The sequence below is a fragment of the Oryza sativa genome, chromosome 2 (genome assembly GCF_034140825.1).
Source record: "Oryza sativa Japonica Group chromosome 2, ASM3414082v1".
Lineage (NCBI taxonomy): Eukaryota > Viridiplantae > Streptophyta > Magnoliopsida > Poales > Poaceae > Oryza > Oryza sativa.
In genome coordinates this window covers 18,175,243-18,185,817 of record NC_089036.1, presented here as the reverse complement: position 1 = coordinate 18,185,817, position 10,575 = coordinate 18,175,243, and the positions used below count along the sequence as shown (strand labels likewise).

Sequence of the window (10,575 nt, the reverse complement as noted above, 5' to 3'; positions counted from 1 at the left end):
CACGGTCTTTTCTGGCTGAACCTCTTTGTCAGCCGAGTCACTAGATGGCGCTTCTTTTGACATCCTTTCACTTCCTGCAGGGTTAGGATACGGCAGATCACGAGTGGATTTAACTCCCCTCGTCGTGATCGCCTTAACATTTTCAATGGAGGAGTCGGGTTGCCCCGGGATCTTCCCAGTTTCATTTGCAGGGACTAAAGATGCCAACTGAGCTAACTGGGTTTCTATCATTTTATTAAAGCTCAGCTAATTTTGAAATGCGGAAGCAAAGCCATCTAATTTGACATTTATGTTTTCCAGGACCTTATCATTGGCAGCAAGCTTTTTGCTTAACGAATCAGTAGTTTTAGCTTGCGCAAAAACAAGATCCTTCAAGGAGGGCTGGTTGGAGATGTTACCGTTATTGTTACCTCCTTTATAATATGGGCGTGGTTGGTTCCACCCCTGACTTCCTTGTGGTACCCGTTGTTGTTCCCATGTACATTGCCTCCTCACGGGTTTCTGGGTAGTCATTCCCAGAATGACATGTGCCACTGCAGACCTCACACGTGACGTGTGAGTCCAAGGCCTTGACGGTGCCTTGTGGCCTTTTCTCGTGGTTGTCCAAACGTTTCATGAGGAGGTCCAACTTGGCAGCAAGCAGTTCCATCTCCTTGACGATGTGCATGCCTCGCTGACGGGTTTGGAGTCGTTCTTCGCTCCAACCCATATTGGAGACCATCCTCTCTATGAGTTCAACGGCTCCTTGAACCATTTTAGAGAAGAAAGCTCCTCCAGATGCCGCGTCCAGGTGATTGCGGGACATTGGGGTGAGTCTATTGCAAAAATTCTGCAGGATCAGCCAGTCGTCCATCCCATGATGAGGACAGGCGGCCACATATTCCTGCAGACGCTCCCATGCTTCCGGAATAGACTCATCCCTTGTCTGCTAGAAACTGGAAATCCTTCCACGAAGAGCATTGGTTTTGCCCATCGGGAAGAATTTCAAGAGGAATGCCATGGGGCATTTGTCCTAGGTGTTGATAGCAGCACGGTTGGTATAGAACCACTGCATCGCTCTCCCGAGGAGGAAGAACGGAAATAGCCGTAGCCTGACGGCGTCGGGGCTGACGCCCTTGATGGTGTACGTGCTACAAATCTCCAGGAACTATTGCAGATGAGCATTGGCATCCTCATTAGGCTTGCCACAGAACGGGCTAGCCTGCGCCATCGTGATAAGGCTGGACTTCAAGTCGAAATCCACGTCCCCTATGTTGACCTGCGGCCCAATGGCCACATTGTCAGCAGAGGGAGCAGCGAACTCGCGGAGTCTTGCTGGCCATAGTCTTGAAGGTTGGTGGCGCTGGTACGACTGGTTTCTCTGTCGGTAGAGCTTTCTGCGGAGCAACGACTCGTTGCCTGACGCTCTGGAAGAAAGCTTCTGGATTTTCTTTGAAGTTTTCCGGCAGGTTGAAACCAGTCATGCACTACCCTGTTTCCACAACAACAGTGAAAACAACCAAGGTTAGCCTGCAAAGGAAATGATTATACAGAGGTAAATATAAAGTATTAGTTCAAGAAATCTCTATTATGAATCTTCCCCGGTAACGGCGCCAGAAATGCTTGTTGGTATTTCTTAACGACATTACTAGAAATATAATTCCCAGAAATGGCGCCAGAAATACTTCTGGTTTATTATAGTTACAGAGATTATCTGTAAGCGCACGAATATACCATTGTAGCTTTCCACCCGAGAGTATTCCAAGGGTATCGTATTTATTTTATCAAGTGGGAAGATCATGTAGAGAGAACTCCACTAATAATTTATATATTACTTGTCATAATCATATTCTAAGCAGGGGCTAAGATAATTCAAGGGTAGAGTGACACACAAGAATTAACAACTCATTCTTATACTTCTAGTATACATAGTATACATATATTCTAGTTAACTGATATACTAGCTAATACCCTTTATCCGATGCCCTCCTGATACTTCGAGAAGCCACCCCTGACTGCCGAGTTCCTTACGACAGCCCGTCATGACCATATAACCGGGGCTAAATACGGAGGAATACCCTCCCCAAGGAATTAACTTAGGATTATATATAGGCGCAGAGGAATACCCGTACTGAGCTGTCACCATCAGCGGCCCACCTCTCATCCGCAATATATAACCCCAAATAATGATATCCCGTAATCTAGACACCACGTCTAAACTACCAGATACTAACTTGCCTTTCCAGCTCGACAATTTTGGCAGCTTGGACTATAACATGGACAATGTCTATTTAGTCACTGAGTCAAGTCAGAATGAGTTGAGCAGAAATAGAGTTACCTTTTGAAGAACCACTCAGTTCAAAATTGGCTTCTTGGAGCTCGGCGATCCGGTCCCTAAGTGTATGTTCTGTTCTCCTGGCCTCCTTCTTGGTTTCGTGCAGTTTATCTCTGGTTTCTTCCAGAGTTCCAAGATGAGGAACAAGCTTCTCAAGGGTCGCGGTTTTCGCCTCGTTCCAAAGATGGATTCTCTGCATATAATGATTCATCTCAACAAATTCACCGATTGGATGAGTAAGACTAAAGATCGGATAATTACATTTGCCAGACGAGTGGCCTGGTTAAGAGTCTTTGTCAGTAAAGACACTTCCTCGTCTTCTAGCGGCTTATTGATCACAATGCCCTGCGGCTGCATCTCGTCGTCCCACCATTTAACTAAAATAGGCGGTCGAGAATCTTCAGCTGATCGAATCCGAAGAATTTCCTCTTCGTCGCTGATCATTGGGCCTTTATTTATATGAAAAACAATGAAACTGCAATGGAAGATTTTTCCAAATATAAATCCACTAGGAAGAGTATTACCTGTGATAATCCTTGGTGGTGGCCGTGCAGGTCCTTCTACCTTATCGAAAGTGCTTGCTTCAGGTCCAGCATCAGCATCTTGGTTCAAGGGAGGACTGCTTGCTTGCCCTTCTGTCTCAGGGATGTCTTTATTTGGCTGCTCGGGGTTCTCTGTATCTTCACCCGGCTGGTTTCCAGTCAGGGGCTCCTGGTTTGTGCTTGTCTCGGCAGATGCCGACTGGTTTCCAGTCGGGGGCTCGTCGCTAGTCTCAGCTTCACCGGTGGCCGACTGACTGCCAATCGGATGGTCTTCTTTGAAGGGTTCGGTCCTAGTAGCAGCGGCAGAACCAGTCTTTTCTCTAGCTGTTTCCGAGTTGGCAGCTAGCTCGGAGCTCTTACCAGTCGAATCAATGTCCGATGGTTTCCTGAAGTTTGAGAAGACATCACCAATTGATTTCGGAAGATATATTTATGAATATCATGGCGAGTTCATACCTAGAAGACTTTCGGATCATTGGCATTGGACGACTGGTTGTTTTCTTCTTTGGCGGAATGGCTTTCTTAGGCTATTTTCCAGTCGTCTCCTTGTTGCTGGCGTCATTGTCATCATCGTAAATCATTTTCCTCTTTCTAGAGCCCGCCTGATCAGTCGGCCTTGCGCTACTCTTCTGCGTACCGGGTTGGATCTTCGGGCCCCCGGTAGCTTGGCCTTGAGGACACCGTGGAGATCGACGTTGGGCAGTTGGAGGATCAGCTCCTGAAGATAACAGTTCAAAGTTTATTTTCAAGAACTGACAAGAATGATAAAGATTCAAGCATTTTGTTACTTACCGCTAGAGGAGGGTTGAAGGCGTTATACGGCACCGATGGCAATTGATGCGAGAAGCTGACCACTATGCCAGATGAGAAAATTTTATACATCCCCTCCTTCATAAATTTGAATTCCAGGGAGTCGGGGTCTTCTCGATTGGGGTCATTCTTCCCTTCATATTTGAAGGCCGTGCGAGACCTCTCTTTAATAGGAGCCAGTCGGCACTTGATGAAGTGCCGAGTGATCTGTTACCCTTGGAGACCCTGTTCCTTCAGTTTCAAAAGACGATCCAATAGCTCAAGAGCTTGGGCAGCCTCATCGCCCTTTGGGAGCGAATTCTAGGTCTCTTCATATTTTGGAGGGAGGCATGAGTACTCGGCAGCGCCGGATTAGGATTTTGGGTGTAGAACCAGTTAGCATGCTAGCCCTTGTTGGATGTTTTAAAGGGCATAGAGAAGTTGTAATGCCCTAGAAAAAATAGAATACCGTAGAGGATATATTGGAAGTCCGTAAGGTTTTGGTGTTTGAAATTAGAAGAAAAACAATAGGTATATGCTAGCTGGGCTAGCTTATGGCCAGCCCAAGGCCCAGCTGCCCCCTCCACATCCCAAAACCCTAGGAGGTGCCCCCCACCTCCCCATAGCCGTCATTTGGTACCCTGGGGGCGCCCACCTCCCCCTCTGGTCGACCTTCCCCATGCCTGCCCTACTGCAGACCTAGGAAGAAGAAGGGAAGAAGAAGAAAGGGAAAGAAGGAAGCGGAGGGAATTGAGGTGAAGAAGGAAATGAGGCGTTTTGGTTGCCGTTGCCCATGGAGGCTTAGGTATCTAATACATGATCTTTTCCCCCTGTTTTGGTTTTCTATTAGGGTTTAGATCAAGTGTTGGAAGCGAGTAAGTTTGGGATCAACCGATTTATTCCTCAGCCAGGTTTTTGCTGATCTGTCCCCTGCACAGTTCTGGTTTGGATGCCTTTTCGGCCATCATAATGGGATTTCCTGCGAAAAGTGTATATACAAAAGTTGTAGATAACGTGTAGATCTATCTTCTGACCAAATGGCATGAGTTTATATCAAGTGGTTTAGGAGATATCAATTTCTGAATTTGGCTGTCTGAATATAGATGCATTTTTCTGTAGTCGAGGTTCAGAGGGATTTTAGAGGATCTTAATGATGGAATCAGAGAATCTTGTTTTTACAGAAGTTGTAGCATATGTTGTGATCTACCTCCTACATAAAAATTGTTAGCTTTTATCTTGTAGTTTGTTGTCAGTGCTCTTTTGAATGGTTGTTGCACAGTTTTCTGGGCAGATGCACTTCTCTGTTTTGTGCCATATTTTAGGCCAGCTAAATGGAAGAATTCAATTTTGTTATCTAAAAGAAAGTTGTAACTCTTTTTCTGTAGATGTCAGAAATGATATATTTTGCTGTGTTATGTGATGTAGAATTGGAGGTATCGAATTGTTAATCTATGCTGCTTTTATAAGAAGATTATCGGTTATTTGCTTTATGTTGTTTGGGGTGGGATCCCAGCGTAGGAAGCGTATGTGTGTTTCTTGAATGATTATGCATGTTGTTTGAGTCTGAGCCGGTGTTTATTCAGGTGATGCCACTTCGGAATGCAACTAGAGTTCATCTCATCATCGGTGAAGGCAAGTAAACATAGCGGTGGTTTGCTACAGCTTTGACTTGTTATTTGATTCTACCTCCACGTTGAAATTATATATCATCAACCAAGATTATTATATATTACACGGAGGATTTACCTATCTGAATCATACTTATTGATTTTACGCTGTTTATAGTTATACTTTATGCTCTTGGTTATAATAACCTTATACTGATCTCCATCGAAGGAATGTGGTTCCGATGTTATACTCTAGAATTCATACTGCATTTGCATCACTTGCATTGCATTTGAAGTTATGTCGTGAACCTATGGTTGCGACCGTACCGGTACATCATCGTATATTGTCGTAATAAGATGCAGCTTCACACCTTGTTGGTTGTGAAGGCATGAGTACATATCATTGCATTGCATATGCACATATTGCGGGACGTTATGAAAATTATTGATCGAAGATGTCTTTGAGAAGTGTTTTCTTCTCTGGGATTTGTGAGTATATGGATTTGATTGGTGACGCTATGATGTTTTAGTTCCTTGGATTTTGAACTTGTCTTTATGTGAATCATAACTTGGTATTTAAATTATTTATATAATAAACATGTGGTTTAAATAGCTTGTTAAAGCTGTTTGCTTGCTGAGATTTATTCTCACCCCATTATAGTCTTTTCAGGTACTTGCTGTGACATGTTTGCATGAAGGGATGGGATTAGCTACACAGTCGCACGACATGATCTCACTTAGTCATGATTATTGTAATATCTTGATAAGAATATTTGTGTTTAGACATAATGGGTTAATTAAATACTAGAGTTGTTGGCCATTGATTAGCCACTTTTTCAAGCCTATCCCTACATGTCAGTCATTTGTTGTATCATAACCTTAATCTATATGTTGATGCTTCCGCGATGTTTTCTTGTCTAAGGTAGTTGTTGCCGAAATTTGCTTGTTTTGGCACTTATGTGAGGTTGTTTAGTGGCATCCCAGGCTTAGGTGGTTTTCTGGGGTGTTACAGAAGTACTTCTGACATAGGGTGCCACGAAGTTGAAAACCAGATCCCCCAACAATACAAGGCTTATTTTTGTTGGGCTGCGCCTTCAAGAAGAAGATTCTGTGAAATAATGCAAAGGGCTGCCGAATGCCCAGGAAAGCTTCACAAACATGGATGAAATTGGCAATGTGGAGGATGGAGTTGGGGTTGAGGTGATATATGTTAATTGCATAAAATTCAAGGATCACCGTGAAGAATTTTGACGTTGGAAGAGAAAAACCGCCATAGAAAAATTAGAGAAGTGTTGATACGAAAAACACAAACTAAGTGATTAAACTAAGTGATTGGGATAGATCGGCCGCCATGCCGAGACAGTATAAATCACTTAAGTTGAAATATGCATTAAAGCAATGATTATATAGATGTTTATAGCATAGCCGATCAAATAGATCTAGCATGTATCGGCTAATACTCCGATACCACTCTATATTACAAGCAAGACACACCAAATAGAAAGTCTAATATATCCTAATGCGATAAGATCTTAATATAAAGGGCAGATTTAGCATGACAATCAAGCATATGAGGTAAAGTAACTAAATCAGGTAAGATCAGCTGAAACTCCGATACTATATAAATATTACTTAATAGATCGAACCTAACCGATGCAGCATTAAGCATTAAAATAAGTATAAGATCTAGACAAGATGATGAAAACCTCTAAGAGATGGTGGATACACAATATAATCTAGATTAATGATAGATCGTGAATTAGATCGTGAAACTAATAAAGATTATAAAGTATATATGATAACTCGACGAATTACGTAAACAAGATTAGAGTGTTATAAATATGGAAGCACTAATCTCGATAACACAAACCGCCATAATAAGTTTTACCTCTAGTTGAAGATCGGAATCGATGCAGCTCAACCCAAAAGCAAGAACTCGTCTAAAAAAAATGAAAGTAAAAAGGGTGGCGATGCGCCAAGAGTGTTATTGAATTGTTGTTGTTTGATTACATGGGTTCGGGTCATATTTATACCCAAAATACATAAGATGTCCTTGCCAGACACGACTCTTATCTCTAACAAACTCTAAGATACATAAGTCTTTACGGCAGACTTTTGCTCAAATATATCTATAAGGAAATTACACAAAATATCCTAATTAATAGATACAATTGCCTATCTGAGAGCTTATCTACATCGTGGCAATCATTGTGAAGCACGCTAATCGATTCTAGAAGCAGCTCCGTAACTGATCTCGCTAGAATCGGCTATATCGGTAGTATCAGTTATATCGGCTGCCCTCTGTCTGATCCATCTCAGCCGATACAGACTCTAGCCGATGCCTTCACAGCCGATTCAGACTCTGTTCTTCGAATCTAATTGTTTGCCGAATCCACTTTGACTCCAATGCTGGACCTGGTTTTGTATCTTACCAAATTTGGTTGTCAACACATGCCCCCAAGTCCGCTATATTATTAATGTTGCGGATTTGCTCAATCTCCTTTTCTGAGTAAAACTAGGATTTCCGACGCCGATCTCGTTTTGGCCGTTACCGCACGCTCTTTTAAATAGTAACCACTGCTTTGCCCGTTTCATGGTGTCAGCTCCATTTTAACCGCTCTAGCAAAAAACTTTCCCCAATCCTTTCATCAAGCTCTCCGGCGACACCTTCGAGTTTTTCGGCGACCTAAAGGCGATCTCCTGCGATTCCTTCACATCGCCAATCCTTGCCACAACAATGTCAACCTCTGCCAACCCATCGGACGCACCTGCTGCTGAGTACATCGAGGTAAGTCCCATCGGCTAAATCTCTTCTCTTACCGCACAAGATTGGTTTTTCTTCTGCTCAATCTTCAATTTTCTTTCCTCTGTAGCATCTCTCTCACCAGGTTGCAATTCCTAATATAACTGATGAATACCAGTTTTTCCTTGGCCCAATCGGCAACTTAGACCCCATAGAGTTTATTAATGGTGAAACCAACCGAATCCCCTTTAGATTCACCAATCCCAACTTAGGTCTTTGGAAGAACACTTTCAAATCTTGGCCATCGCCTAAAAAGAGCTGGCCTGCCTGGTACATGAGGATGTCAGCCTGTAAATTGACCCATTAGGAAGAAATCGGCATATCCCAAGCCTTGGCCCTTATTGCAGCAGATATGGCCGAATATGAACTCATGATGGTAGCTACCTCCTATTTTTGGTCCACAGCCATGAATGTTTTCCTCTTTTCTCAAGGACCAATGACCCCCACTCTCCTGGATGTTACCATAATAACTGATTTAGATATTACATCATCGGCTAACCCAGTTAGTTTGAACACTAAACCCACCTTTGGGTTCAAAACCAGGAGCATAGGTGGCTGGACAAGCTATGTTGCAAAGAACATGGGTACTGGGCCGATTTATACACGAGAACATGTAGCCTTCCTCATGATGTGGCTTGAAAAATTTCTGTTCTGTGGTCCGAGCTGTGATCCTATTGCAAATTGGCAACACATAGCCGAAATTTTGGTAGAGAAGAAACAATTCCCCCTTGGGAAATATCTACTTGGATATATGTATCAGACTCTGAATACCACAATAACCAAGATGGCATCTGGATTATCAATCGGTACAGGAGGTCCTTGGTGGCTACTTCAAATTTGGTTAAACTTGCACACCTGGATGATTGCCAATCGGCCACTACTAACAGATGTCAGCTTCCCAAGGTTTGAGCCGATCATCGGCGATGATGGAAAAGAAATCAATACATGCCGATGCATGTCTTTTGGAGAAGCAACTTCTACCTATGCTGGATCCAAGCTATCGGCTGAACTTTTTAGAGAATGGTTCAATAAATTCTATGATGGATTTCCAAGGAATACTAGGATCTAGTTTGCATATGAAGGATCTGGTTCCTTTGATATGCCAGGTGATTTTCGGTTTGATGAAATAAATTCCGAAAAATATGACAAATCTAGAGAATTGTTTTCAACAGCCATCAGCCCTTGCATATTTCCGGTCGGTATCCATCAAGGCAAAAACATCCAAGTAACTTATGAATTCTATCATCCGACAAGTGCTGCAAGACAATTGGGTATGGGCCAGCTGCCGATAAGCTTGTTCTTTGCTGATAAAATCTAATGCAGAGGAGAAATCACATTGGCACTCATGATGGATCGGCTGCTAAATATACCTGGACCACCTCTGGGCACTATTGATCAGATCAAGCTAAGGATGTTGAGGAGCACAACCTTTGACCGATGGTGGATTGAATGGAAGAAACACTTGTTTCACCAATCGGCTTCGATGTACCTTATAGATCTGTTCCCCAAAGCTGTCCCTCAAGTAAGTATCTTATTTTTGTCAATTTTATCAATTGCAAGTCGATGCATCAATTCTAATTTTGAGCTTTATATATTTTTCAGGCAACAGAATCTTCTCCTCCCCATCACAGCAAAAGTGGTGTAGAAATTAAATATGCACCAGGTTTTCTTGCAAACAGCGGCGGCTTAAGTCCTCCAGTTATCGGCTACCATGCCCCCAAGACCTCTACTCTATTGCATGGTCTGCTGCGTCTGCCGATTGCACCTGATGCTGGCAAAAAGAGGAAGACTAAATCGGCTGCTGCACCATCGATTGTAAAGAAGAAACCCAAGAAACAAAAAGCTACAACCGATGATCTGCCAGCCATAGAACCCAGATGTGGAAGAATTCCTGGAGGGTGAAGAACTGGAAGAAGCTGTGAATGAAGCAGCTGAAAATCTGAGTGAAATAGGAGAGAAAACACCTCTAGCCGATCCTCCTGCTCCTCAGATAACACCATCACCACCAGTACGCCATACTTACAAACCAAGGGTATGCATACATTATTTGTTCATCTATTATTTTAATATGTAATGCTGATTCCTGATATATTATACCCTTGCAGAAGAAGTTAGCTTCTAAGAAACCACCAGCACCAGCTCCATCGGTAAGAATCCTTATACCTTCATGCTTTATCTAAACAACCGATGCTAACTTGCACTTAACCTTTCTCAGCCTCCTCGTCCTGCAACTCCTATTCCCAAATCGAGTGTACACACCCCATTGACTGCAGGAAGCCATCATGTGGAGGAAGAAGAAGAAGTAGCATCGGCTCCAGCTATCCCTGTAAGTGCCTATCTTAAATCCTAAAGTCATATCGGCTGTTATGTTACCTTTGAATAATGTTTGATCCCTTTTCAGGCCTTAGCCGATATGTTCTCTTTTGACATTAGATAGTTTCTAGATCAGGAAGAAGACACCACGAGCAAAGCTTTGGCACCCTTAGCCGATGACGTCAAGTCCATCCTGCTGGACATCTC

The 10,575-nt window shown here is 43.0% G+C and overlaps 1 long non-coding RNA gene and 1 other non-coding gene across 2 annotated transcripts; both read left to right on the top strand.

Moving 5' to 3' along the window:
* Positions 1 to 851: 851 nt before the first annotated feature.
* LOC112938059 (small nucleolar RNA R71) lies at positions 852 to 958 on the top strand. The gene has a single exon (XR_003241109.1). It is a non-coding gene; the product is annotated as a small nucleolar RNA R71 (small nucleolar RNA).
* A 3,352-nt stretch (positions 959 to 4,310) lies between these two features.
* Positions 4,311 to 6,173, top strand: LOC9269700 (uncharacterized). The gene is made up of 3 exons (XR_010739722.1): positions 4,311 to 4,450; positions 5,229 to 5,277; positions 5,923 to 6,173. It is a non-coding gene; the product is annotated as an uncharacterized lncRNA (long non-coding RNA).
* Positions 6,174 to 10,575: the final 4,402 nt, after the last annotated feature.